Source organism: Ambystoma mexicanum, chromosome 1p (genome assembly GCF_040938575.1).
Source record: "Ambystoma mexicanum isolate Mex_15411 chromosome 1p, UKY_AmexF1_1, whole genome shotgun sequence".
Taxonomy (NCBI): Eukaryota; Metazoa; Chordata; class Amphibia; order Caudata; family Ambystomatidae; genus Ambystoma; species Ambystoma mexicanum.
The window spans coordinates 455,825,954-455,851,439 of record NC_090921.1 but is presented as its reverse complement, the minus strand read 5'-3'; the positions used below and the strand labels follow the sequence as shown (position 1 = coordinate 455,851,439).

Genomic DNA, 25,486 nt, shown 5'->3' with positions numbered 1-25,486 from the left:
AATTGCATATATCCGTGCCATCTACTCTTGTTCTAGGTACATGCTCTGAGTTACCACTCATTTCATGGTTTATGTAAGTCTGTCTCATATTGACCATGGACACCACATTTCTTTGTACAGCTAATCGTGTTAGCCCTATGAAGCTATTTGGGGATAGGTCCACAGTACCTAAAATACAATACAATACATATGTGAAATTTCTGAGCCTTATGAATATTTAGATACACATGCTGTGCATATTCCACCATCTGGACAGTGGTTGGTCCAAGGTATTGGATCTTGGTAACACGTACGCGTCAACAGGTTGAGAGTGGTCAGAAATGCAAGACAGACACAAAGGTATAGTTTTCTCAAGATTTGCCAGTTTTATTAAATAAAAACGCCTATCTTTCCCTAACCTAACAAGGATGTCCCTACCTTGCAAACTAAAACTAAAGAATAATGACCTAGTGTCTGCAAAGTGTCTGACCCTCTCACTAATACTTACAACAAAATTATACAAGGAAGCTTTGGCTGTCTTCAACTCAGCAAACCAATATATACATTAAAGTGAAAACTACTCCTTGTGATCAGGGTTGGGCTCCCTTCCCCCAGATCAATTCAGGATTACCCTGAGCAAAGTTCTGATTCGATAAAGTTCCGTTCGGTATAACACAAAGTATTTTGTTATAAAGAACCCATCCACGACGCCGGCTAGAAGGGATCGGTACGAGATGAAGTACCGGGTCCTGGACGCGGCCCCCTTGTGGCTTCGGGCACAGCCGACCCCGGACTCGGTCGTCTCTGCGGCGGGCAGGAAGAAAGCAGGGGGGCGCGGCCTCTACGTCGACCTCCCCGCCGGACGGCGAGGGAAAGAAATTAGACACTATGGGACGCAGAGTCATCTCGTCGGCAGCGACGACGATTAAGGCGGCCAACGCCTTGGCTATCGTAGCCCGCTACGACAGGGAGTTGTGGTACAAGCTGGCCCCCCTGCTGGACTTCCTACCAGACGACAAGAGGGCGGAAGCCCTAGAGATCTTGCAGGAAGGAGAGGTGGCGTCGGACCACGCCATTACGATTGCGATGGACATCGCGGACACTGGTTTTCGCCAGTTGGGCAACGGGGTGTGCCTTAGGCGGCGTGGATGGCTCAAGGCTACTGACTTCCGTCAGGACGTGCAGACCAGAGTCTTGGACATGCCTTTCGAGGGAAACAACCTGTTTGGGAAAACAGTGGACGATTCCCTTCAAGCCATCAACGTGGACACGGAGACGGCCCGGGCTCTTAGGGTTCTTCAGCAGCGGCGGCCGCCCTTTCGGAGCGGCGGAGGCAAACAGGGTGCCTCCAAAGGTTCCAGTGGCGGATTTTCCACCTACCGTCAAGCGGCCCGTTCGTCGTCACAGAAGGGACGAGGCAGGTCAGGCGGACCCCGCCGTCGTTGCCAAGGAGGTCAAGGCGACAAAGCCTCGTCGAAGCAGGACTGAACCGGCCGTGGGGTCGGGCCCCTACCGAAGCACCCCAGTGGGAGGCCGGCTGGCGAGCTTCGTCAGCGTGTGGGAGTCCATCTCCACCGACCGTTGGGTGCTGGACGCCCTAGCTAAGGGTCACGCGCTCGAGTTTCTAAAGTGCCCGCGCGTTCCCCCCAGTGGCCAGGAAAGAACATCACGTCCCTCAACTTCTCTTGGAGGTAAAGGCGATGCTCAAGAAGGGCGCCATCGAGCTCGTCCCAAAGAGGCTTCGGGGATCCGGAGTTTACTCAAGATACTTCCTCGTGAAGAAGATGGGAGGATGGCGCCCCATCCTGGACCTGCGACGACTGAACAAATTCATCAAGGCACAAAAGTTCCGGATGGTCACCCTCCAACACGTCCTGGGTCAACTGGAGGAGTGCGATTTCCTGTCGTCGTTGGATTTGGAGGATGCCTACTTCCATATTTCCATCCTAAAGGGACACTGAAAGTTTCTCAGGTTTGTGGTCCAGGGGCGTCATTACCAGTTACAGAGCCCTTCCCTTCGAATTGAGGTCGGCACCCAGGGTGTTCACCAAGTGCCTCGCACCGGTGGCGGCGCAGCTGCGCCGAGAGGGGATCCACGTCTACCCCTACCTGGACGACTGGCTCATCCGAGCAAAGACGAAGGAGCTCGCCGTGGAGAACACGGCAAGGACCGTCCAACTACTCACAGACCTGGGATTCTCCATAAACTACGCCAAGTCCCACCTGGTGCCCGCGCAAGACGCACTGTTTCTGGGAGCGAAGCTCGACACAGTGTCGCTTCTGGCCTCTCCCTCGGAGGAAAGGACGAGGGCCATCTTGGGCAAGGTGCAGCGGATGCTGGTCGCGGACACGGCCAGGGTGAGGTCCATCAAGTCCCTCCTCGGAATGATGTCTTCTTGCATTTACCTCATCCGCCTGTGCAGGCTCCGGATGCGCCCGTTGCAGGAGTTCCTGGACGCACGCTGGATCCAGACGACGGGCAGCTTCGAGGAGAGGATCACACTCGATAAGAGTTTCCGACGAGCGATCCGGTGGTGGGGCACCCGCGCGCATCTGACGGCGGGCATGGACTTCCAGACCCCCGGCCGCCAGGAGACAGTGACCACGGATGCCTCCCTGGAAGGGTGGGGAGCGCACACTGAAAATCTGCACGCGAGAGGCCTTTGGCTTCCGACGGAGAAGTCCCTCCATATCAACGTCCTGGAGCTCCGTGCAGTGTTTTGGGCCCTCAGGTCCTTTCTGCCATCCCTCAAGGGCAAGGTGGTGAGGATCTTCACCGACAACACCACCACCACCATGTTCTACATCAGGAAGCAGGGCGGAACCAGGTCCCCAGCCCTGTCCAAGGAGGGGCAGGATCTGTGGCATTGGGCCGTCTCCCAAAGGATGTTTCTGGTGCCGTTTCATCTGGCAGGGATAAAAAACACCATTGCGGACTCGCTCAGCAGAGAGCTGCGCTCGTGCCACGAGTGGGAACTACGACAGGATCTAGTGGACCGCCTCTTCCGACGGTGGGGCACACCCCATATCGATCTATTCGCGACGGCGTCGAACTCCAAGTGCCGGAGGTTCGCCAGCAGGTTTCCCCAGCCGAGGAGCATGGGCGATGCTTTCTCGTTCCCCTGGGAGGGCCTGTTTCTATACTCGTTCCCTCCATTGCCATTGCTGATCCGGCTCATCAACCAGCTCAAGAGGTCACGGTGCAGGATGATCCTCGTCGCACCTGCGTGGCCGAGGCAGATATGGTTCCCGGACCTTCTGGACTTGTCAGCGTCCCCGTCAATCAAGCTGCCAGTGGACACGGATCTTCTCTCCAGGGAAGGAGGCGCCATCCTCCATCACGACCCGAAGTCGCTGAACTTGCAGGCCTGGCTCCTGCAGCGTTAGAGTTTGGAGGATATGACATACCGGCCGACTGCAGAGAGGTTCTTGCAAAGGCCAGGGCGTCTTCAACTCTTAAATGCTATGGACACAAATGGAAGAGGTTCTCTGTCTCGTGCCACGCACAGAAGATTAACCCTCTACGGATTACGGCTCCCCATGTACTGCCATACTTTCTGACGCTAGCCAAGGCTGGACTGGCGCACCCGTCCATCAAGATTCATCTTGCTGCGATCTCCCGATACACCATAACCACGGGGCGGACGTCTTTGTGGTCTCATCGTCTGGTGAAAGAATTCATGAAGGGACTGTTCAGATCGTTCACGCCGGTGAAGGCTCCGGCCCCGGCCCCGGCGTGGGAGCTCAACGTGGTGCTGACCAAGCTCATGGGACCTCCGTTCGAGCCTCTGCACTTGGCTCCGTTGAAGTTCTTGTTGTGGAAAACAGCGTTTCTTGTGGCCATCACCTCTGCACGAAGAGTGGGAGAGATCCAGGCCCTTTCCTGCAAGCCCCCGTACTTGACTTTTCACGACACAAGGGTAGTGCTCAGGACGCACCTCTCCTTCATGCCCAAGGTGCCGTCGGAATTCCACCTCAACGAACCCTTGGTGTTGCCTGTTTTCTTCCCGTCGCCTTTGTCGCCGGCCGAAAGGACTTTGCACTCGCTGGATGTGGCTAGAGCGCTGAAGTTTTACGTGGACCGCACAAAGTGTTTTCGGAAGACGTCACAACTTTTTGTGAACTTTGGACCTGTCAATCAGGGGAAGGCTCTCTCAAAGGCTTCCATTTCCAGATGGCTCTCCGGCTGTATCATGTACTGTCATCGGTTGGCAAACCGACCACTGCCTGGCCGTCCGAGAGCCCATTCCACCAGAGCGATCGCAGCTACCACGGCGTTCCTATCTGGTGTGCCCTTGAGGGACATCTGCAGGGCTGCTACGTGGAGGTCGACGCACACCTTCACGAAATTCTACTGCGTCGACCGGGATTCCAGGGACGAGTCCAGGGTCGGCCAAGCAGTGCTGCGCAATCTGTTCGCCTAAGGTGAGCCTGGTGAGGAGGTAAGAATTGCTTAATGTTGAGTTTGATGTAATGCTTAATGTTGAGCCTTTGCCATCTCCCATGGTTGTGCATGTGTGTACTGCTATGTATTCTTTATTCATGAGCAAGTGAATCCATGCCAGACCCCATGCTGGAGAAGGAACAAGTTACTTGGCTGTAACTGTTGTTCTCCAGCATGGGTCTGGCATGGATTCACATGCGAACCCTCCCGCCTACCCCTCAGCGGCTCTTCACTTGGTCATACTGCCACTTCACGTGCTACCAAATCTGAAGATGGCTGCCAGAGGCGGGGCTTAATTAGAGGGCAGTCATTGGCTGTGGTCAGTATGACGCAGAGATCAGTGAATGGTTACTACTACGAAAGACAGATCAGAAACGAAACTGATACTGATTTTTTTTCTTTACCGAGTATTCCCAGCCTGACGACGGGGAATATTCATGAGCATGTGAATCCATGCCAGACCCATGCTGGAGAACAACAGTTACAGGTAAGTAACTTGTTCCTTATTCAGTGTACTTCCTTGTACCCAAAAAGGACCGCACCCTGTTTTAGACCTGCGCCCAGCGAATAAGTTCATAAAACCTAAACGTTTTGCATGGTAACGCTACAGAAGGTGATACCACTGTTGAAACAGGGGGCCTACATGTCAACATTGGACATGAAAGATGCATATTTTCATATTTCAATGTTTCCAGCGCACAGGAAATATCTGGACAGGCATTGCCAATTCAAAGTGCTCCCCTTCGTGAATCGCCTCAGCGCCAAGGGTGTTTACCAAGGTACTGGCAGTAGCAGCAGCACACCTGTGCAGACTATCCATCCTGGTTTACCCTTACCTCTACGACTGGCTGTTAACAGGGGACTCATGCGACGCATGTTTTTTGAACACCCAAAGGTCCGTAGACCACCTGTTCAGTCTGGGATTCTTCAGTGATAACAAAATCCAGTCTAGTCACCAGCTAAGAAAAACAATTTCTGGCGGCTCTAATCCGGACGAAAGACTGCCTCGTCTTCCCCTCCGAGAGGGTTCAGAACATGCTTTTTCAGATCCCTCAATATGTAGCCAGTCGGGAGGTGACGGTGCGCAAAGCCATGCGTTTGCTAGGTATGATGGCATCATGCATATACATGGTTCCTCACGCGAGGCTGTGCATGCGTCCCATGCAAGAGTGGCTCAACAGCCAGTGGTGTCAGGCCAGCGGCTAATGGGACGATCTGGTAGTTGTCTCGCCAGCCCTCGTTCCCTCTCTGCAGTGGTGGTCAAGGGAAAACCTTCACCACCCCTGCAGTGGAAGCCACTCTCACCACAGACGCATCGCTCACGGGGTGGGGAGCTCACCTGCTTCAGCAGACAGCGCATGGAGTATGGTCTCCACAAGTAGCGTCCACCCATATAACCTTACTGGAGCTATTAGCGGTGTTCAAGGCATTAAAGGCTTTTCGGATGTAACTACAAGAGAAGACAGTCCTGATTCTAACAAACAGCACCATAGTCATGTATTATCTGAACAAACAGGGGGGCACTCACTCTCCAGGGCTATTTAAGCTGTCCCAAAACATTTGACTATGGACTCACAAACGCAAGATGTTTCTGTTGTCCCAACATGTTCCAGGTGAACTCAATCTTCTGGCAGACATGCTCAGCAGAGATTTCCCTCTGCCCATAGAGTACGAATGGCATCTGCACGAAGACATTGTATCCAACGTCTTCACAGAATGGGGCTTACCAGAGATTGGTCTGTTCGCAACTCTGGAGAATGCCCAATGCCAAGACTACGCCTCCAGGTACCCCTAGGACCGCTCCAAGGGGAACAATCTCTGGATAACATAGAGAAATGTGTCTACGCTTAACCCCCCGGCCACCCCCGACTCTCCTTTTCAACAAAATAGTGCACAAGATGCACCAGGAACCAGTTACCATGTGGGCCCGCCAACCCTGGTTCGCTCATCTGATGGAAATGTCCCTCTCCCCACCAGAGACCCTGCACCCATGCCCACAAACTCTGAATTTAACAGCCTGGCTCCTGAGGTCCTAGAGTTTGGACACCTACAGCTCCCTCAGAAATGCATGGACATACTCGGGGAAGTGAGGAAACCTAACCCCTGTTATTGCTATGCCAGCAAATGGAAACATTTTGTTATCTGGTGTAATACCAAGGGTGTCTTACCTGACCCATTTGTTGGACACAGGGTTGGTCTTCAATTCTCTGAAGGTATATCTGGCTGCTCTTTCTGCCTACACCACATCGCAGCAAAAGGTGTTGTGGTGGAAGATACCAATGATTAAGGCCTTTATGGAAGGGGTTTAAAAGAATGTATCCTCCCATTTCTCACCCAGATCGTGGATGGGATCTAAATGTGTTTTTTTTAATTTTTATTTGTATTTAATCAGTAAAAGATTTTTACAAAATAGATTTTTGCGTTTGTTTGCGAATAGTTTTTATGAGGCTAGTTGGGATACCCCTCTCAATTTCATTCTTGAGAAGGTCAAGGTCAAAAACCATTTTGTACACTGTCGTCCTCAGACTGATCAGTAACCCTTTGACAATTGAGATTTCCCAGAGTTGCTTTTTTTAAGGCAATGTTCAAATGTTTGGCTGCGGCCCTCGACCATCTGGCAGAATCGCCATAAATAAGCCGACACCAGCCAGTCTCTTCGCTTATTGCCGAAGGTTAAGATATTAGCGGTGCCAAATATGCCTCTCTTTCTGAAGACAGTGCAGGACAAGACGTCAGGAGATGTCTAACAGTTTCAAGTTGATCAGAGTTTTCACATAGACGACATGAAGCTATTGTAGATTTTGATCTGATGGCCAGAATTTCTCTTGTATGTAGGATGTTTAGCCGGGCTCGCCTGAACGTTTTTCTCAAAGCTTTTTCAGGGAATTTATCGCAGTATTTTAATGGCACATTCGGTTTATTGTGACCAGGCGGAAGATCTTGGAGTAGTTTGTGACAGAATTTTTTCATTTGTCAAAATCCAATCTTGCTGAACTATTTTTTCTTTTACCCTCCTGGGATTTGAGATTAAGAGTTCTTCCGAGCAGGCTATCTCTTCCAATTTGTCTTTCCGTTTCTTCACCCAAGCAGTTAGTGGTTTGCACCCTCCTCTTTAGATTTCTTGTGCTACCACCTGGAAGATGGGGAGGGCGTCTGGGGAGACAATTTTCCTAAATAGTTGGAGAGCACTTTGCTCCACTGATGCAGCAAGGGACATGTGACCAAGGTCACAACGGATCGCCGCCATAGGTGCTGACATAGGGAGGGTCAGTACTGTCTTCCACACAAAACCTTCTAGCTTTTTCCATAGATCTTCTGGAAGGCTTAGGTTTGCACACATTCCATACGCTAGAGCAGGGACTATTTTTGACTTCTAGAAATTTAGAGCTGGTATCCATGAGAACTTTCCAAATCTTCGATCAACAGCTTTCAGTTGGGCTGTCAGGTTTTTTGTTTTATCCCACCGAGCCTCCGTAGTGGTGTCTTCTTTCAGAGAATTGTCTATCCACACCCCAAGATATTTGTACTCGTTGACCACTTCTAGTTTCTTGTTCTCCAGAAACCAGGCCGATGTAGTTTTGCGGTCAGCTGTCGACTTGGTGAAGAGCAAGATTTTTGTTTTCTGAGTTTTGATTTCTAGGTTGTTTTCTTTCATGTAGGCAGAGAGATTAGCTAATTGCCGCTGTAGACCTATTTTTGTCTGGTCCATAAGGATCAGGTCGTCCGCATACCATAGCCTAGGCACTTTTGACAGACCCACTTTGGGTGGAAATGAACATATTTTCTCCTCTGTGTACTGTAAATCACCTATAAAGGCAATAAACAGTGCCGGGGCCAGTGGGCAACCTTGCTTTACCCCACGGTTGTTCAAGATTTTGCTAGACAGGTGACCTTGCTGGTTCAATCGCACCCGCATAGAGGTTTGAGTGTGTAAAGCCATGATTGGATCCAGGATTGGGGTTGGGCAATTCCAGATTTTCAGTTTTTCCCAGTGTTTCTCGCGATCCACCATATCAAATGCCTTTGATAGGTCGACCAGGGCCAAATGAACATTAGGGGCACCTGCTTTCACCCTTGCTTTGATGATGTTTAATATCAGGATGTTATCCCTGTGCCCTTCTGGAAGCCCGTCTGGAAAATGTCAGACGCCGGAGAAGCTTTAGCCCACTTCTGAAAATGCGTTAATAGTAGAGTCGTAAATATTTTCCCCAAAATGTCCAACAATGCAATGGGTCTGTAATTTGCTGGATTTTCCCTAGACCCCTTTTTGAAAATTGGGACCAGTATCGCTTCTGTCCAGGATGCCGGAATCTGTTTGGCTTTGTGGCAATGTATGAAAATTTCCTTTATGACTGCGGCCCAGTTATCCGGGTGTTTTTTGATGTCAATGTTGGAAAGACCATCGGGGCCCGGGGCTCTTGAGGTTTTCAGTTGTTTTATTTTTCTCAGAATATCTTCCACGTCAGCCAGTTGGATCCAATAATTTTCAGAGTGGTCAATTTTCCCAGCCGTGGATGTTGCAGGGGCTTCAAAAAGGGCGCTGAAATACGACATCCAGTTTTGTTCCGATATTGCATTTGCCATAGATGGAGCGCTTTGCCCGTTGATGGTTTTTAATACATTCCAAAAGTCTCTTGTGTTTTTTGAAGCAAGGGACTTCAGCATGATCTCTGCGTCGTTCTGATAAAGAGTTGCCGCATGTTTTATCCACGACTTAGTGGCTCGCGCCTTTTTGGAATTCAGCCCATGTCACTGCTGTTTGATGCCTTAATGTGAAGTTTTTCAGATTCCTTACATCACGTCTCTTTATTACCACCAGCCGATCATAAGTATGCTTGTGCGCAGGTTTCTTACCCTTCTTTCCTGAAAAGGCCACCCTATGGGGCACGAGTAGAGGAGTGAAGTCTAGTCTTTTAGCAGGTAGGTTGGTTGTTCTAAACTGAGGGTCTGTGCTCAGGCTATACTTTATGGCCTTGATGTTATCAGCCGTAAGGAACAATCTGGACTGTTGCATGTTTGGCTCTACTTCTGGAGCGTATGTGTTTTTCCGGTATGTGTGCTCCCCACGCTAGTTTTAGCAAGTTATGGTCGCTTTCCAAAGTTTTCACAACTTTGAAGGATGAAACAAAGGGGATCAGACCTTCAGTTACAAAGATGTAGTCCAGGGTAGCAAAGGATTTGTCTCTTTCCCATGTTGGAAACTGGGGTTCGTGGTCTTTTAATGTAGCTGCATTGAAGAGGTTTCTTGATTTAATCAGTTTGGATCACACCGAACCCCTTTGTTCTGCCAGAGACTGGATTGAAATCGGTTTTTCAGATGTTATCGAAGTTTTGCATTTGGCATTTAAATCACCGCAAACTATGAGGTTATCAATTTTGAAGTCTGCGGTGATGGTGTCGATAGCGTCCGCCACTGCGTTGCAAACATTTTTTGAAGTTGTTCTTTCCGGGTTCCAATATAAGTTTATTATCGCAAGGTCCGAGGTGATCCATGCAGCCTGCTCAGGGTCATATCGCTGCCACGATGTCAGGGTGCCGAGCATACCGTAGGCTTCGATGATTTTAGTTTTTGGCGTGTCACCTGAGCCCATGCGGATTGCTATTAGAAGACCCGCAGAAGGCCTTCCCATTAGTGATTTACAAGCTGGAGAGATTTCTATTGTGAATCCATCAAGTGTCAGGGGGGAGGGGGGAGGTCTGAAAACCACGTTTCCTGTAAACACAGGATGTGGAAGCTTCCTAAGTTTATATTGCTCGGGCGAGTCAGATGGTTGAAGCCTCTAGTGTTCCATGATGCCATAATCAGATCTTTATTGGACGATTTCGGGGCCAATTTCACTGTAGACGCCAGGAGCTCCAGAGGACTTCTTGTACGCTGCAATTTCTTGTTGGATCGGCTAAACGTATCCGCCAGCCACTTCCACGGTCCATCTGTGATTTTTCACTTCTGCTGACACATTTGACTTTTCGTGGCATCTTCCCATTTGTCTGTAGAGTTGATTCTATCTCTCGGTGTCTGCATGTTTTTGTAATTGAATCTGTGATGTGGAGTCCGTCCGGTGTTTTCCCATTTTGGTGAAGTTCCAGACTTTGTCTCTTTCTCTCCGATCGACGTGATCATGGTCATTGCTCGGCCACTGGTGTCTAGTGATTTTGTTCCTCGCTGAGTCTTGCCTGCGTTTTTGGATATACAGTGCTTCAGTTTTTGAGATGTAATGAACCTTAGTCGGGGAATCCCTCTTCCGAATTTCTTTTTCGGGCCACTTTCGAGCCTGTTTAGGTACTGGGGTCAGATTAAATCCTAGTTAATGTAGATCTTTGTAGACTTCTGAAGAGATTTCTGCAAGGACTTCGTTTCTTACGTGGATGAAAGCTTTCGCTCTATGGTCCCGATGATATGGTTCGACTAATTTGATATCATTAGTCATCAGATGTTTTAATTTCTTAACTTTTGCTACAGTTTTAGGACCGTTTTTCTGTTTAGGACCATGTAGCCTTCTTTTGCTGACACTTGTTCGATTTTATAAACTGTAGTTCCTTCAAGTTTTGTGTCAAGTTCCTTGGTTCCTTTTGGCGCCCATGCGTTTTCTACATGCTTCGTGATCATTCCGGGTAGCTCACGTTGTTCATTTTGTATTTCTGGGGACATTGCCTTGTTTTGTCTTTGCTCTCTATTGCTCATTTTGTGACTATCTTTGGGTTCTGTTTGATTCTTGACAACCTCCTCTCTCCGACATCTTTGTCTAGGAGCTTCTTTGGCATCCTCTATTTCATCAGAGTCGTTTGCTAAGGTGGTTTTTGCTGCATCTTCTAAAGCTAATTTGGATTCTGGTTGATGTGAAATCGTTATAATTCGAGAGTCTTCTGCATTGTCGTGATGTTGGGACAAATTCATTAGATCACTATTTTCTTGAAATTCCTCAATCGTTTTGGGAGACTTGGGCAGAAGGTAATGAGCTGGATTAGTAAATGGAGTAGGTTGAGAGTGTTCAGTCGTCTTTATTTTTGGCTCTTCGTGTTTCTTTCCTTTTGTGCCAAAACCCACAACCAACAGTGGCCGGGATGCCTTTTCTTCAGTTTTCTTTAGTTCTAATCTACATGTGTTTTTAATTTGTGTAGTTGGCGTTAATTGAGTTTTTTGTAACTGCAGCTCAGTTTGCTCATTTTTAGGCCTTGATTCAGATGGGGCAGATAGATTCCCTGAAGGTTTCCTTCCGAAAATAGGTGCTAAGTCCTTATGGATTAGCCCTCCGGCAGTCTGCGAGGCAGTAGAGATTGTAGATAACGGCTGTTGAGCGGGGTTCCGCTTTTCCATAAGTTGGGCTTCTAATTTGGCAATTTTTTTCTCCATAGCTGCTTGTGATGACATATTTTTCTTATCTAAAGCTGTTATGAAAACTTCGATGAAGGTCAGTTTTTCTCTCATTGCCGCTGACATGGAGGTGTTATCTTAAGAGTTTTGTTGATAGACTCGTAAAGCTTGGAAAGAGCTTTAGTGCAATTGTGAAAGATGACATTATTTGCAGCAGATCTATTTTTTTGCTAGGGGAGTCTTTCTGTGTCGAAGCTGATATTTCACTAAGTCTTCGACTAGTGACCGATGTGTGAAAGCCCTTGTCACCAATGTAGGGAGAGGGTCTGTCCATACTACTTCCGTCTGTGGACAGTAGTGGATCCTGAATACGCCTATCTTCCTCTGCTGTACGTCCTTTGGGGTAGCGTGAGGGTTCTGGTATATGGGCTTTTGTCCATGCATGTCTGTCTTCAATTTGGGCCGTTGCCCTTTTTGGAGAGCACCGGACTTCCAATTGCGTACTTGGCAAAAGAGGACTGGCTACTTGCTCAGCCCCAGGAGTCGCTGGCGTTTCTTTTGTCTCGGGACCCAACAACCTCGCTACTATGGGGGCTTGAGGTAGTTGGCAGCTGAGGGGGCCGCTCTGTGCCACAGTCCTGGGATGTAATACTTGTCGTTTTTGCTGTAGGTATTTCCTTTTGGGCTAAGGCTTGGGGTTTTGGGTCTTGCCTTGGGAGACTTTGGTCGGTCTTTCTAGCTTTGCTTACAGGTAAGGGGTCTTGGACCGCCTCCAGGATCTCCGCGTCAGAAAGTTCTGAATCTTGATCTAGCTTCCTTTTTATGTTGGTTCAGAAAATATTCCTTAAGAGAGGATGATATTAAGGAAGTTGGAAGACTCTTTGTACTTCCTTGGTTTTTGGGTCCCAATTTCCTTTGTTTTTTTTGTATATATTTTATTTGGAGTCAGTTTTATTTTTGTCGGTCCTTTTGTGCTTAGCTCCGTTGTTACATGGCCAATGGGCTTGTTTCCCGTTTGTTTGTGGTTTCCTTGACCTTTTGAGGCAACCGTTGCCAAGGTTGCACTTTTGTCTTTAGGAGTAGCTGCGTTCGCGACATCTTTTGGGTTTTGGGTCTGATTCACCCGCCGTGGGGATGTATAAAGTTTGTCCTGGGCTTTTTCTATCGAGCAGGCTTCCGATGGTTCCTCATCCGAAGTCCTCGGGTCTTAAGTTATTAGTAATCATCTTGGTCTGAGGTGAGAGACGCTTGAAATAAGCCTTAAAGGCTGGTTTGAAAAGGAGGGTAGTGTTTGATTTCTACTGTGAAGGTTGATGTTTCTGTGAATCAACACAGTCGTTTGAGCCTTGGTTTGTGGAGAGATCTGGTTGTCAGTTTCTCAGATTTTGTTTTTCACCTCTTTTTCAGCCAGCGGAGGGTTTTGAGATGAATGTGACCCAGCGTCTTTCAAAACAGGCGATAAGGTTTCCGACCCCCACCTTTGAGGTTCCTGTCGAGGCTGTCCTCCGACAGCCTCAGACAAGAGACCACTCGTCAATACGGTAGAATGGGAGGGGGTCCGTAGATCAGTTTGTTCAGTCGATCGCACTTCTTCCAAGGTGGTCGTTTGGTTATTTCTTATGCTCTTTCCTGTCCCAACCGCCTGGCAGGACCCCACTAGAGGGGGAATATCACCCTGGTCCAGTGGATCCAGTCCATACTCTGCAGCTTGCCCCATTTGTTCTTCGGTCCCCGATTTGGCACAGAGTGATGTGGGTGATCTGATCTGGCTCGGAATCGGGCCGTCGCGATGAACGATCTGGGGTGCAGGTGACGTAAGACTTTTGCCCCCAAGTTTGTTTAAAAGGGTGTCGCTGCGAAGCCACCGCTTCTTGTGGGTTGGCTCGGTCTGAGTGGGCGGTGCCATGTTAATCGTGATCGGTCCAAAGAGATTGGGAAGACTGAGTCTGAGGTCGTAGGATATGTCTGGGGAGGCCAAAGGGAGGGGGGGGTAGTCCGCTTACTGCCTCTCCAGGCTCTGGGCACCAGACACACGCCGCGCAGCGCAGTGTTTTGTAGACAGCGGACTACCGGATTTCGTTCTTGATGCGACCCCAGTGCGCCAAACAGTCGCTCAACAGTCACTGGGCTTTACTCCTAACAGGCTTAACGCCGCGAGGGTGGATGCCTCGTCGTGAAATGGATGATCAAAGTCACGTGATTCGTCACGTGAGCCGAGCGAGCCACGCCTCCTCCAGGAAGCTCTCCGGCCCCTTCACAGCTCAGAGTGAATGCAGGTAGAAACGTTCGTTTCACAAGTTGCGTGCAGTTCTGGTAAGGCTATAGAGCCAATTTGTGTTCACGGTATGACGTCCTCCTTCCTCCATGATGTGGTTTTAACCAGGCTCATGGGGTCCCCCTTTGAGCCAATGCAAAAGCAAGTCTAAAAGACCTTACTTATAAGACGGCCTTCCTAGTGGCTATCACTTCTATCAGTAGGGTTAGTGAACTACAGGCCCTTTCTATTCTAGACCCCTTTGCTACAGTCCACAGGGATAAGGTAGTTCTGCGCACGAATCGCATATTCGCGCCTACATTCATGTCGAAGTTCCATGTGAACCAATCGATTGAACTTTTTATCTTTTTCCAGATTCCCACTAGAATGGCCGAAAGAAGCCTACACACACTAGATGTGTGTGCAAAGCAGTCATGTTCTACCTGGAAAGAACGAAACCACTGAGGAAAACAAACCAATTTTTCGTTTCAGTGGCAGATGCCAGAGAAGGGGATTCTGTCTCTAAATCGGCTATCTCAAGGTGGATTGTCAGATGCATCACACTATTACACTCTTGCTAAGAGAGAACTACCCTTCAAGCCTAGAGCACACTCTACGCAGGGCACTGGGGCTTCCATAGCATTCATTGCAAATGTTCCCCTAGAGTCCATTTGCAAAGCGGCAACCTGGAGTTCTGTACACACCTTTACAAAACACTATTGCCTAAACACTCATTCTAGATCTTATTCTCAGGTGGGACAAGCAGTACTAAGACATCTTTCTCTAATGTTCCTTCCCACAACCCACCTCCAACTCCGGGTACTGCTCGCTAGTCTATGCACAGCATGTGATTCTAAGCAGATTAACAAGCATCAGAAGACATGCATTACTTACCGTAATAGCATTTCTGATGATTATATCTGCTTAGATTCACATGCGCTCTCCCTACCTCCACGCTCGGTGTGGAAGGAACATAGATGTCTTACTACTTCTCTCTTCATCTCATCGTGGGATCAACCTCCAAAATAGCAACACTCCAACCAGATTACAAATCCATTAATATAGATGGATCTCCTATCCCAGTCCTTAAGCAGGTAAACACACTAGGCGTCCACCGTGACGCAAACCTCAACATGACCAGACATATCAACTCAATGTCATCTTCCACAGCATACACAGCCAAACTGATTGCATTAAGTCGGCAATTTTTGACACTGACCAATTGTATTACCTTGGCCAGAGCCCTGGTACTATCAAAATTGGATTATTGTAATGTTCGTTTACTAGGAACCTCCAACACCAACCTCGACAAGCTGCAACTCCTGCAAAACAAAGCCCCTAGGGCAGCTTTAGGAACAAAAAAAAATGAACATATCTCTAAGATCAGGAAGGATGTCCACTGGCTTCCCATCAAAGCTAGGATCATCTTTAAATCCCTCCGCATTGCGCATAAGTGTCTGACAAAAAAAGCCCCCCTATATCTGAACAACACCCTGCAGGAAAAAGAAAATGTAAGAACTTTGAGATCCAACGATAGTCATTTCCTTGTGGTACCTCGGTACAATAACTCCAGAGCAGCAGGCAGTAGTTACCAGGTCTAGCCCCCAAACACTCGAACTCCCTCCCCATCGACCTCAAATTAGACACGACCTTCCCCAGATTCAAGAATCAATTAAAGACTTGGTTATTCAACCAATACTAGAACCCTGCTGAACGGGCACCTATGTGACCGTATCCACATTGTATATACTGTTTAGCTATGTCATACATTAATATTGTCCTCTGTATTTAAACACGGTTTAATTTTGTTCCTCAATTGGTTGCCATGTACTAAGTTGTCTGTAACCACGCCGTGATACCCCAGGGTCTGGGCTTGTAACAAATGAATAAAATAAATAGTCATAGGTTTGGCATCTGTTTGTGGAATAATCTGGGAGAATTCCCCAAAATGTGATGTCCTGCCTGATGGAATCCAGGTTTCTCTGTGGGTCCCTAACATACAACAGGACATCATATGCATAAAGCGAGATCTCGGGCGGGCCAGCAAGTCTTATCCCCCGGCTCCTGTGACAGTCCCTAATTAAGTCTGCCATAGGCTTTTTTGCCAAAGCAAACAAAATGGGTAACAAAGGGCAGCCCTGCCAGGCTCCCCCCTTCCAGCATCAGTGGGTCAGACAGGTTAGCATTGACCAAGACTCGAGCCAGTAGGCAAGCGTTGAGGAGTTTAATGTATTTAACCATCTGCTCTCCTAGCTCACATTTGGTGATTGTGGTGAAGATATTCCCAAGATACCATGTTGAAAGCCTTCTGCATGTCTAGCGCGGTTACCAGACATTTGGCCGACCAGACAAATGGTCGAACCAATTTGGTCGAAAACCAACCCCCCTTTTTTTTTTCTAAAAACCCATTTTTGTAAAAAACGAAAACCCGAAAAATAAATATATAATTAAAAAAAATTCGACCATTTGGTTTTCGACCAAATTGCGTCGACCAAATGTCATCGACCAGTTTTAGGTCGACCAAATGTCTGGACACCTCTAGCGCAACTGCTAGAGGAGCCATAATATTGAAGAGCCAAGGTATGTTCAGGGCTGTGGAGCGGCCTGGCACAAACCCAGTCTGATCATGGTGAATCATATGGGGCATTCGCGGTAATACTTGGTTAGCTATGAGTTTGGCCCATATTTTGGCATCCACATTCATCGACAATGGCCTGTATGACCCACATTCAGTACTAGGCTTCCCCAGCTTTAGAAATGCTGTTGTCGTGGCACCACGGACCAAATCTGTCAGCGAGGAGTTTGAGAGGGATTCCTTCGCACTTTCAGGAGCTACGGAGCGAGGACTGCCCCAAATTCCATTTAGAACTCAGCAGTCAGTCGGGCCAGGAGCTTTGTTGCTCAGGAGGTCCTTTATAACTCTGATAATATCTCCTACGCAAAACTGCACATTAATCTGTTTTCTGGCTAAGCCCAACAGTGTAGACCTAGGGATACTATCCAGCAATTCCTGAATCTCCCTCCCTTTTGCAGGTGTTCAGCACAGTATAGCAATTTATAAAAGGTATGGAAAATAGCTGTTATGTCACGATCGGTATAGCAGGTTGTGCCCAGTTCACTGACTATACTGTCAATGTAGTGGAGGCTTGTTCCTGCTGTATCTATCTCGCCAATCCCCTGCCAGGACTCTATCCTTCCCCCATACCTTCTCACCACCGTGGGCTTTGACAAATGCATGACTTCCCTGGCTGCATGGCTTCTAAACTGTTCAAGGTTAGTACGGATGGCCGCTGGAGACACTCGGTAGTAGATTGGGCTGAATAAGCATTGTCTAGTTCCTCGAGTGTCTCTTCGAACTTTGGTATATCCCTTCTAATTACCTTGAGGACCCCAAATTCTTTGGACATTGCCACCCCCCTAATGTAGACCTTAAATTTTTGCCACAGCGTGTCATACAACACTTCATTGTTGTCATTCTATTGGAAGTACGCATGGATGTCTTGTTCAATGTCAGTTCTCAATGCTAGGTCTTGTAGGGCATATGATTTAAATCTCCAGACTGTACGCTTCCCTGCCGCCAGCTCGTATCTAGTTGCCACAGCCATGGTGAATGGTCCAAAAATGTGCACAGGAAAATCCTAGTAGTAACAGTCCTGCCCACCAGCTGGCGGAACAGGAACATGCCTATTCTAGAGGACATGCCATGGACCGTAGAGTGGTATGTGTATTCTTGTGTATGAGGGTGGAGTCTTCTCCATGCTTCACATAGCGCCACCCTGTCCATGAGGCCTAGCATACTACGAGCCACCCTTGCTAATGGTCTTGGTGCCTTGTCCGTCCTGTCCAGATGTATGTCAAGTATTTGTCTCTTCCCCACATAACTAACAAGTGTGTGTGTGTGGGTACAGCTCCAATATATCCACAATGGTCTCATAAAAACCCAGGTCATTCAGGTTAGGTCCATGTGTTCACAAGGAGAATTTGCATGTCAAATAATTTACTGTGCGTGATCACAATGCCAGTTTTGGTCCACATGGCTACCCAGCAGGGTGAATTCTAGCGACTTGTGTATTAGCATGAGAACCAACGGCTCCCCTCCCCCCAAATTGGGAAGAGTAGCTTGTGAAAAATCTATTTTGCCCTAAAGTTCTCGTGAAAACTGCATTTAGCCCAGCTGTAGCATAGGTCTCCTGATGGAAGAGAACATTAACCCAATGCCTATTAAGATATGCTAGCAGTTTCCTAAACTTTGAGTAGTTGCCCAACCCTCTAACATTCCAGCTCAGGATATTAAATCCATAATGTCATGTATCTATAGTGGTCGCTTCCCTTAACCTGACCAGCCCCACCCATATCAAACAAAGTGCACTGCATTGAGTGGATTCCAGAAACAACCAAAACACACTTGCCAAGCCAACATTTTTACTAAACCCCAATGAGAAACGTTTCACCCCTCCCTCATCCCCCTTCCAAACAGGGTGATGTAGACCGCCCATTCCCCTAAAATATCCCCCTCTCCTGTGCCCACCCCGCCCTAGCATATTGTCGACTACTGCCAGGACATTACCGGCAACATCCTGCTCAGAGACATGATTGTAGACTCGAGCAGATATTATGTGCCCAAGTTCCACTGTTCAGTCACTAGGGGAATTCTGCTCTTTATTCTCCCCTGTGCCAGAATGTTAGGACAGTGACATCCACCGGGTTTGGGGAAGAGGGATGTTTGTCTCGAAGGATACAGCCTTATCAGGAAGCATAAAGGCGGTGGTCTTGCCCCTGTGTTGGATACGTAGTCTGACAGGAAAGTGCATTGCATAAGGTATGGCCCGATTCCCTCGGCAGCTTCTTGACACCATTAGATGAGCACTGCTCTTGACAAGTCTGGATAAATATGGATCACAGTAGATTCAAAACACAGGGTTCCCTTCTCCCTGACAAGTCGCTGTATTTGGTCACAGTAGTTAAGTAGACCAACAATTTCCAGCCATGAGGAATGCCAGATTTGGGGCTGCTTGTTATGTGGGCTCTTTCCACCAGAAACATGACAGTCAAGCGACGGACCCAGTACGCCCTTCAGCAGCTCTTCAACCAGCTCCATAGGTCCTTGGCCCACTTGTTCTGGTATACCCACAATTCTAATGTTGCGTCTGGCGTGCGACTCTAGTTGGACGCATTTTTGGAGGGCCTGTGTTGGATAAGAATTTGTAGAGTCCAACTGGTGTGGGACTTTACAAGACTTTGCCTTTGGTATTAGGTAACCCACCTTTTAATATAGTTAATGTTAAAGGACATTTGTACCGCACACTATCAGCACCGGAGTGATCACCTGGTGCTCTGGCAGCTCTGAAAGAGGAAGGGAGGGTGAGTTAGTGGGAGGAAGCTGGAAAAGTGCAAGAGTGCAGTGATGTGCTGTTGGCGGCCTCAGCCTGGTGGGTCTGTTGGCTGGGCCTGGGGTGTTTGCGGCCGGTAGTCGTTGTGTACTGTTGTGCGAGTCTGTGTTTTGTTGTTGCAGTGTAGTGAAGTTTGTGCGGTTTGTTGTGCTGTAGGTTTGTGGTTGTGTTTGGTTTGGAGTTTGAGAGGTGTATGCAGAGGAGAAAATTGTTAGTGGAATTGGTTAGTTGGCATCTCTATCCTGAATTGACGAGTTGGGCTTGCGTAATCTCTCCAGATGGGGTGCAGGGGCACCCTGTGCCTCTGGTTAGGTCTGGGCCTGTCCTGCATTTAAAGTCCCTTTCACATCTCGCTCCCACCTCCACCAGCCTCCCTAACAACCCTACCTGTCCTTCCTTCCCACTTATATGGCCAGTGCATCTGCCAGTGTCCACAACTCAGTGTGGTGATTGGTAATATCTCTACAATTCCACAACACTGTCATACCTAGTAGCAGCTAAGGGGCGGGTGAAGATGTTGGATGGTATTGGCTGAGGTTGTTGACTCCGTCTCCATGGGTGTCGCCTGTGTTCCACTCTGCCCGCCATCACCCATCCAGGTGCCGTGGGTGCTTCTCAGTCGGTTCTGGTAGCTTGTTGGTGTCCTTTCCGGTTTAGTCATTTTTTTTCCTTTCTGTTTCGGTTTTCAATTAGAGTCTGGTGTTGAACAGCCAGGTTTTTAGTAATTTTCTGAATTTTAGGTGATCTTTGGTGTTTCTCATTTTCTTTTGCGATGTTCCAGGTTTTTGCGGCTAAGTAGTAGAAGGCGGTGCCTCTGAGTTTTTTCTTAATGTATGGTTTTAGTTCCAGGCGAATTTCGTTGCTTGATCTGAGGAGTCTCGTTGGCTTGTAGATTATTTTCTTTTGTAGGAATTCTGCTCCTTGTCCACAGATTGCCCTGTGCGTAATGCACATTGTTTTGAAGGTGATGCCATGTTTTACTGGGAGCCAATGTAGTGTTTTTAGGACAGGGTTGATGTGGTCTCTTCTGGATAGTTTGAGGAGTAGTCTGGCTGCTGTATTTTGGATCCGTTGTAATTTCTTCAGGAGGTATTCTGGTATTACGAGGTAGAAGCTGTTTGCATAGTCGGTTCTTGACATGAGGGCGATGATAGTGAGTGTTTTGTGCGTGAAGGAGAGGAAAGGTAGGATGATTCTTGCCGTGTAGAGGAGGAAGAAACATTTCTTGACTGTTGCATTTATTTGTGGCTCTAAGGTTAGGGTGTTGTCCATCAGGACTCCCACATGTTTTACTACCTTAGATGGTGATGGTGCGGTCCCCATATCTGTTGGCCACGGGAAGGCGGTTTCTTTCTCTTGGTCTTTGGATATGATCATGATTTCTGTTTTTCCTGGGTTATTTTCAGGTTGTTGACATTCATCCATTTGAAGACTTCTTTTAGACAGTCGGTTACGTTTGAATGATCGGCTTGGGCGTCAGATTTTGTAGATTTGAGTATCATCTACGTAGTTGTAGCATGTAATGTTGTATTTCTTGAAGATTCTGATGACTGGGGCCTGGTAGATGTTGAAGTACAGTGGTGATCGTGAGGATCCTTGTGGCACTCCACAGTCGTTAATTCGCGGGGTGGATTTGAAGGGTTGAATTCATACGGTTTCTGTTCTATCTGCTAGGAATTATTTAGTCCAGCGTAGTGCTGTCTCTGTTATGCCTATGTCTTCTAGTCTTTTGGTTAGGGTGTCATGGCTAACTGTGTCGAAGGCTGCGGAGAGGTCGAGCAGAATAAGGGCTGAGGTTGCATTTGAGTCTGCGTTTGTTTTTAGGTTGTCCCAGATGGATAGTAGTGCTGTTTCCGTTCCTCTTGTGGGTCTGAAGCTGACTTGAGCTTGGTCTAGCAGGTGGTGTTTTTTAGTTTGTATACGTAGGTTTCCAGGAGTTTTTCCGGGTAGGGGATGTTTGACTTTGGTCTGTAGTTGGAGAGACCATCTACGTTGACGCTTGTGTTTTTCAGAAGTGGTTTGATGTATGCTGAAGGGCCTCGGTACAGTTCTTGTTGCTAGTGATAGATTTAGAAGGTTTCTGTAATATTCTGCTGGGGTTCCTTGTGCGAGGATTGATTTGTAGATATCCGGGGGACTGGGATCCATGGGTGAACCAGCTTTCTTGCTGTGTATTACCAGCATTTCGAATGCCTCTGCTGATATTTCAGGAACGTTTTTGAGTTTGTGCTGCGGTTCTGAGTTAGGTTTGTTTGGTTGTATGTTGTGGTTGGTTGGCCTCTGTTAAATGGTTTGTCAGATGTCATTGATTTTTTTTCCTTGAAGTGGCCAGGACTACACAAGTAGGTAGAGTGACTGAGCAGCCAGGCTTATCTAAAGAGGTGTAATGTGAGCTGTAGAGCTGTACAATGAAATCAGTAAATACAGGTGCTATTAATTATTTATATATAAACACAGATAATTAGACAATATTAAAAAAAAGCTGTAACATTAATCCCAAAGTTAGGATTCAGTTCAAAAAGAGCAATAAAGTAGGTGAGTAAACGTTTTTAAGTTATACATATTCCAGCACATCAGGCGACATCATTTGAGGTCAGTAATGCCACTTATTTGTGATCACCATTACAATATTGTGTTTTAAGAAGGGGAAAGTTAAGGTCAGATCAGAACATAATTTATATTTAGAAAAACAGATTCTCTGAGCTGCGTGTAGGCAGTCTTTTATCCCAGTAATAGTAGTGTTCAACAATTTAAAACCTGTAAGGCAACACGCACTGCCAAGGTCAATAGGCTCAGAAAGGGGCCTTTAGGGAGCCAGGACAGCCAAAGACAATGGACGATTTCAAAATTCTGATGCGCTCTTCTTGGAACATTTTTAAAAATATTCAGTAGTTCAATAGAAAATCACAGAAGCTCAACAGGAGCCATCTCGAAGAAGCACACGCTGGGAGGCCTGTGCAAGTGTTGAGGTCAACTCAAAAGGGGTTTAAAATAGTACTCCCCAAGCTAGGTAGTACCACAATTGGCAATAGATAGATGTACCCCCAAGCCCCGCAGTACCGGAGAACTGAAGAATTTGTTCCAGCTAGATGCCTTCCTGTTGCAGTGTAGCAGACCCTTGACCCTGGTGACAAAAGGGAAGATGTCTGGTGGGCTTCTGCAGCGTCACTCGAGAGGGGGGCTTTGCAGCAATGGATTCTCCTTGATTCAGCAGCCTTTTTTGGTTTTGGTGCCTCTTTCTCAGCGCCAAAGAAGAACGAACCGCTCCGGTTAGAAGTTACTTGATCCCTCGGTCCTCGACTCTGGTGAGTGGACTCTGGATGAAGATGTCCTGCTTATGTAGGGTCCTCTGGATGCACAAGTTTTTGCCGGATTCGCACTTCCGAAGACAGTGCACTCGATGACGGTCGGGTCTCCGGGCATTGGGGTTCTGCAGCCTTGGAAAGTCAAAGCAAGTGGGGGTTGCACCAAAATTAAGCTGGTCTCCAGGCTAGTTACTGCCACCAGCCCAATGGAGGGAGTCGTCCCTTGCAGGTCTTCCCAGTCGAAACAAAAAAAACGGGGTCAGCACAGCTGTAGGGCTTCACCGGGCGCTTTGCGGTCCAGGAGGGTGCTGCTGGCATCTTTGCACGTCATCTTCGTTGGATGTTGTTCTCCAGTGGTCGACTGCCTCTAGTGCCAAAAACATTGCATTTTCAGCAAGTTCCCATTCATTCACAGCCCTAGGCTGATCAGAACTGATTTCACTCTGGCACACCTAGAGACCAGGACAGGAAAGTTTCAGAACCCTCCCTCAATTCCTGCCTTTCCAGAAACACTGGTGCCTGGGCGGGCTTCAGGACTGAAGTCCACCAAAGGCAAAATGCACAAAGGACTCAAACCCGATTCTGTGAAAGTCCAGAAGAAACTGACAAATGGTGAGAAAAGACGACCAGGGCCATTTTGGGGTAATGCTCACCCTTGGGCGCAGTACTGCAGCTGAGAAATCGGCCTTCTCCAGCATTGGATCTTTCATGGATTCACATGCTGTGAATATTCCCTATCAGGCTGGGAACCTCGGTCATTTAACTTAGCGTTTTCCTATGGAAAACTTTGACACTTCAGTGTCCTATCAACGTCCTTTTTGGGTGCTTTCGACCCCACCAATAGGACGTATGGTATAAATAGCCCTGCCCCTGCAGCCTCCCTTCAGATTTCAACCGTCTATGTGTGGGATCGAGTTTTTTGCACGTGCTTGTGCTACGGTGTCTGCAATGACATCTGGTCTGAAGAAGTCTCTGTTCCGGCCCTGTGCGACTTATGAGCTGAAGAAAGTGTATGAGGGGGATGGGCATATGGACTGCATCTATTGCCTTTACCCTCATCATTCTGCTGACTCTTGCGAGATTTGTAGAGGTTTCTAGCAGAAGACCCTTAAGGACCACAATCGGCGGTAGGTTTGCTGGCTTAATGATGGCACCTATGGCGCTTCCGAGGTGGGGTCGGTGAGGAACTTGTTCTCTGAGTGGCCTGTACAGGTGGCAGATCATCGCCGGGCGGCCTTGGCTGAGCCTCCGGCAAAGTAGTCTTGGGCGGCTACTGGGTCGGAGGTCAGAAAGAGTGGTGGAGCCTCTTTGAGTAAGCACCTGTCGAAGGGGGCTGTTTCGTCTAAACATGGTCAGTCGGACCATTCCCGGGGGTCTGGAAGTAAGTCCAGCTCCGGCAAAGGTGCGTCTCAGGAGAAGGCCAAGGGTGGCCATGAAAAAGACTCTTCGTCGAAGCGCTACTCTTCAGGGGACCATCATTGGTTGCTCTCTAGCTGAGAGTGCTCGAAGCACCGGTACGGTGTGGCTAAGCTGACTGGTTCGCCTGGGAAAACTGCACCGCAGGTGGCACTTCCGATGATGTCCTCTAGATGGAAGAGGACCCGTCGACAACGGAACTCCCGTCGATGGGGCCTCTTCCATCTACGGTACCATCGTTGACGGTTGTCATCGGCTCCAGTGACGACAGGGTTTGATAAAAGCCCGATTCTGTTCTCGTCGTAAAGATTGGATACTGAAGATTTGGTGCCGGCGAGGGGCACGTGGCAGACGTCCGCCTTTGACTCGCTGATGCCAGATGCCATTTTACATCGAGAGGCAGCTACTTTTCAGTGTCGTCGGAGGTGGACGACCGGGAGCAGGTGTTGCATCCATCTGCCTTGGGGCTGCAGTGTGTTGGACCTTCGACGTCGGGGGGCCCGGGGCTGGCGCAGCTAGTTACCCACTGGTGAACCTGCAGGCTATGTTGTCGCTCCAGGTTCTGTCCACGTTACAATCCTTGCTGGGCCAGCTGGATTCGAGGTTACCACCTCTGCCTGTGGTTCCGGTGGGTCGGTCATGGACGCGGCTGGTGTTCCACCGCATTCGTCAGCTACGGCGGGTTGCTGGGGCCTCTGCCGGTGAGTGAAGAACGTCCTTGTTCCTACCCTGAGGAGGATGAGCTGCTGGAGTCAGAATCGAACGGTGTGCCTCGTGAGTCTGTCTGCTGGCTCTTCGTTGCCGACAAGGGACGCAACATGGGATTCGGACGGGGAGGTGGAACAGCCTCGTAGTCCAGCACAATCATCACCGCCCTATTATGTTGGGTCGTTCACGCAATGATGGCTAAGGCATGTGTGGAATTTGGTTTAACTCCTGAGGAAGAGCGTAAGGAGTGCTTCCTGTTCGACCACATGGGCAAGAGACGGAAATCTGTGTTTTCCGTGTCTATCCTGGACCACATGTGGCAGGAGAGCCTGCGCATGATACAACATCCCTTCTTGGAGCCAGTAGTCGAAGGGAGGCTGGAGATGTTTAAGCCCATGGACTCTACTCCGAAGTGCTTAGTGTCGCAACCCCGTCCAGAGTTGATGGTTTCGGCTGCGGCCAGTCGTAAAGCCCAGAGTCGGCACAAGTGTGTGACCCCTCCAGACAGTGACGCCAGGAGACAGGATGCCTTTGGGAAGAAGGATTTGACTGTTGGGCCGATGCCGGTGAAAGCGGCTAACTCCCTGGCGATCATGGCGCGCTATGATCGCTGGTGAAAGCGGCTAACTCCCTGGCGATCATGGCGCGCTATGATCGTGAGATGTGGCATCGGCTGGT

At 48.5% G+C, this 25,486-nt stretch overlaps 1 protein-coding gene across 3 annotated transcripts in view; it reads left to right on the top strand.

Moving 5' to 3' along the window:
- Positions 1-25,486, top strand: part of ELL (elongation factor for RNA polymerase II) — an 869,801-nt gene that overhangs the window by 137,025 nt on the left and 707,290 nt on the right. The gene's annotated exons all lie outside the window — the stretch shown is intronic.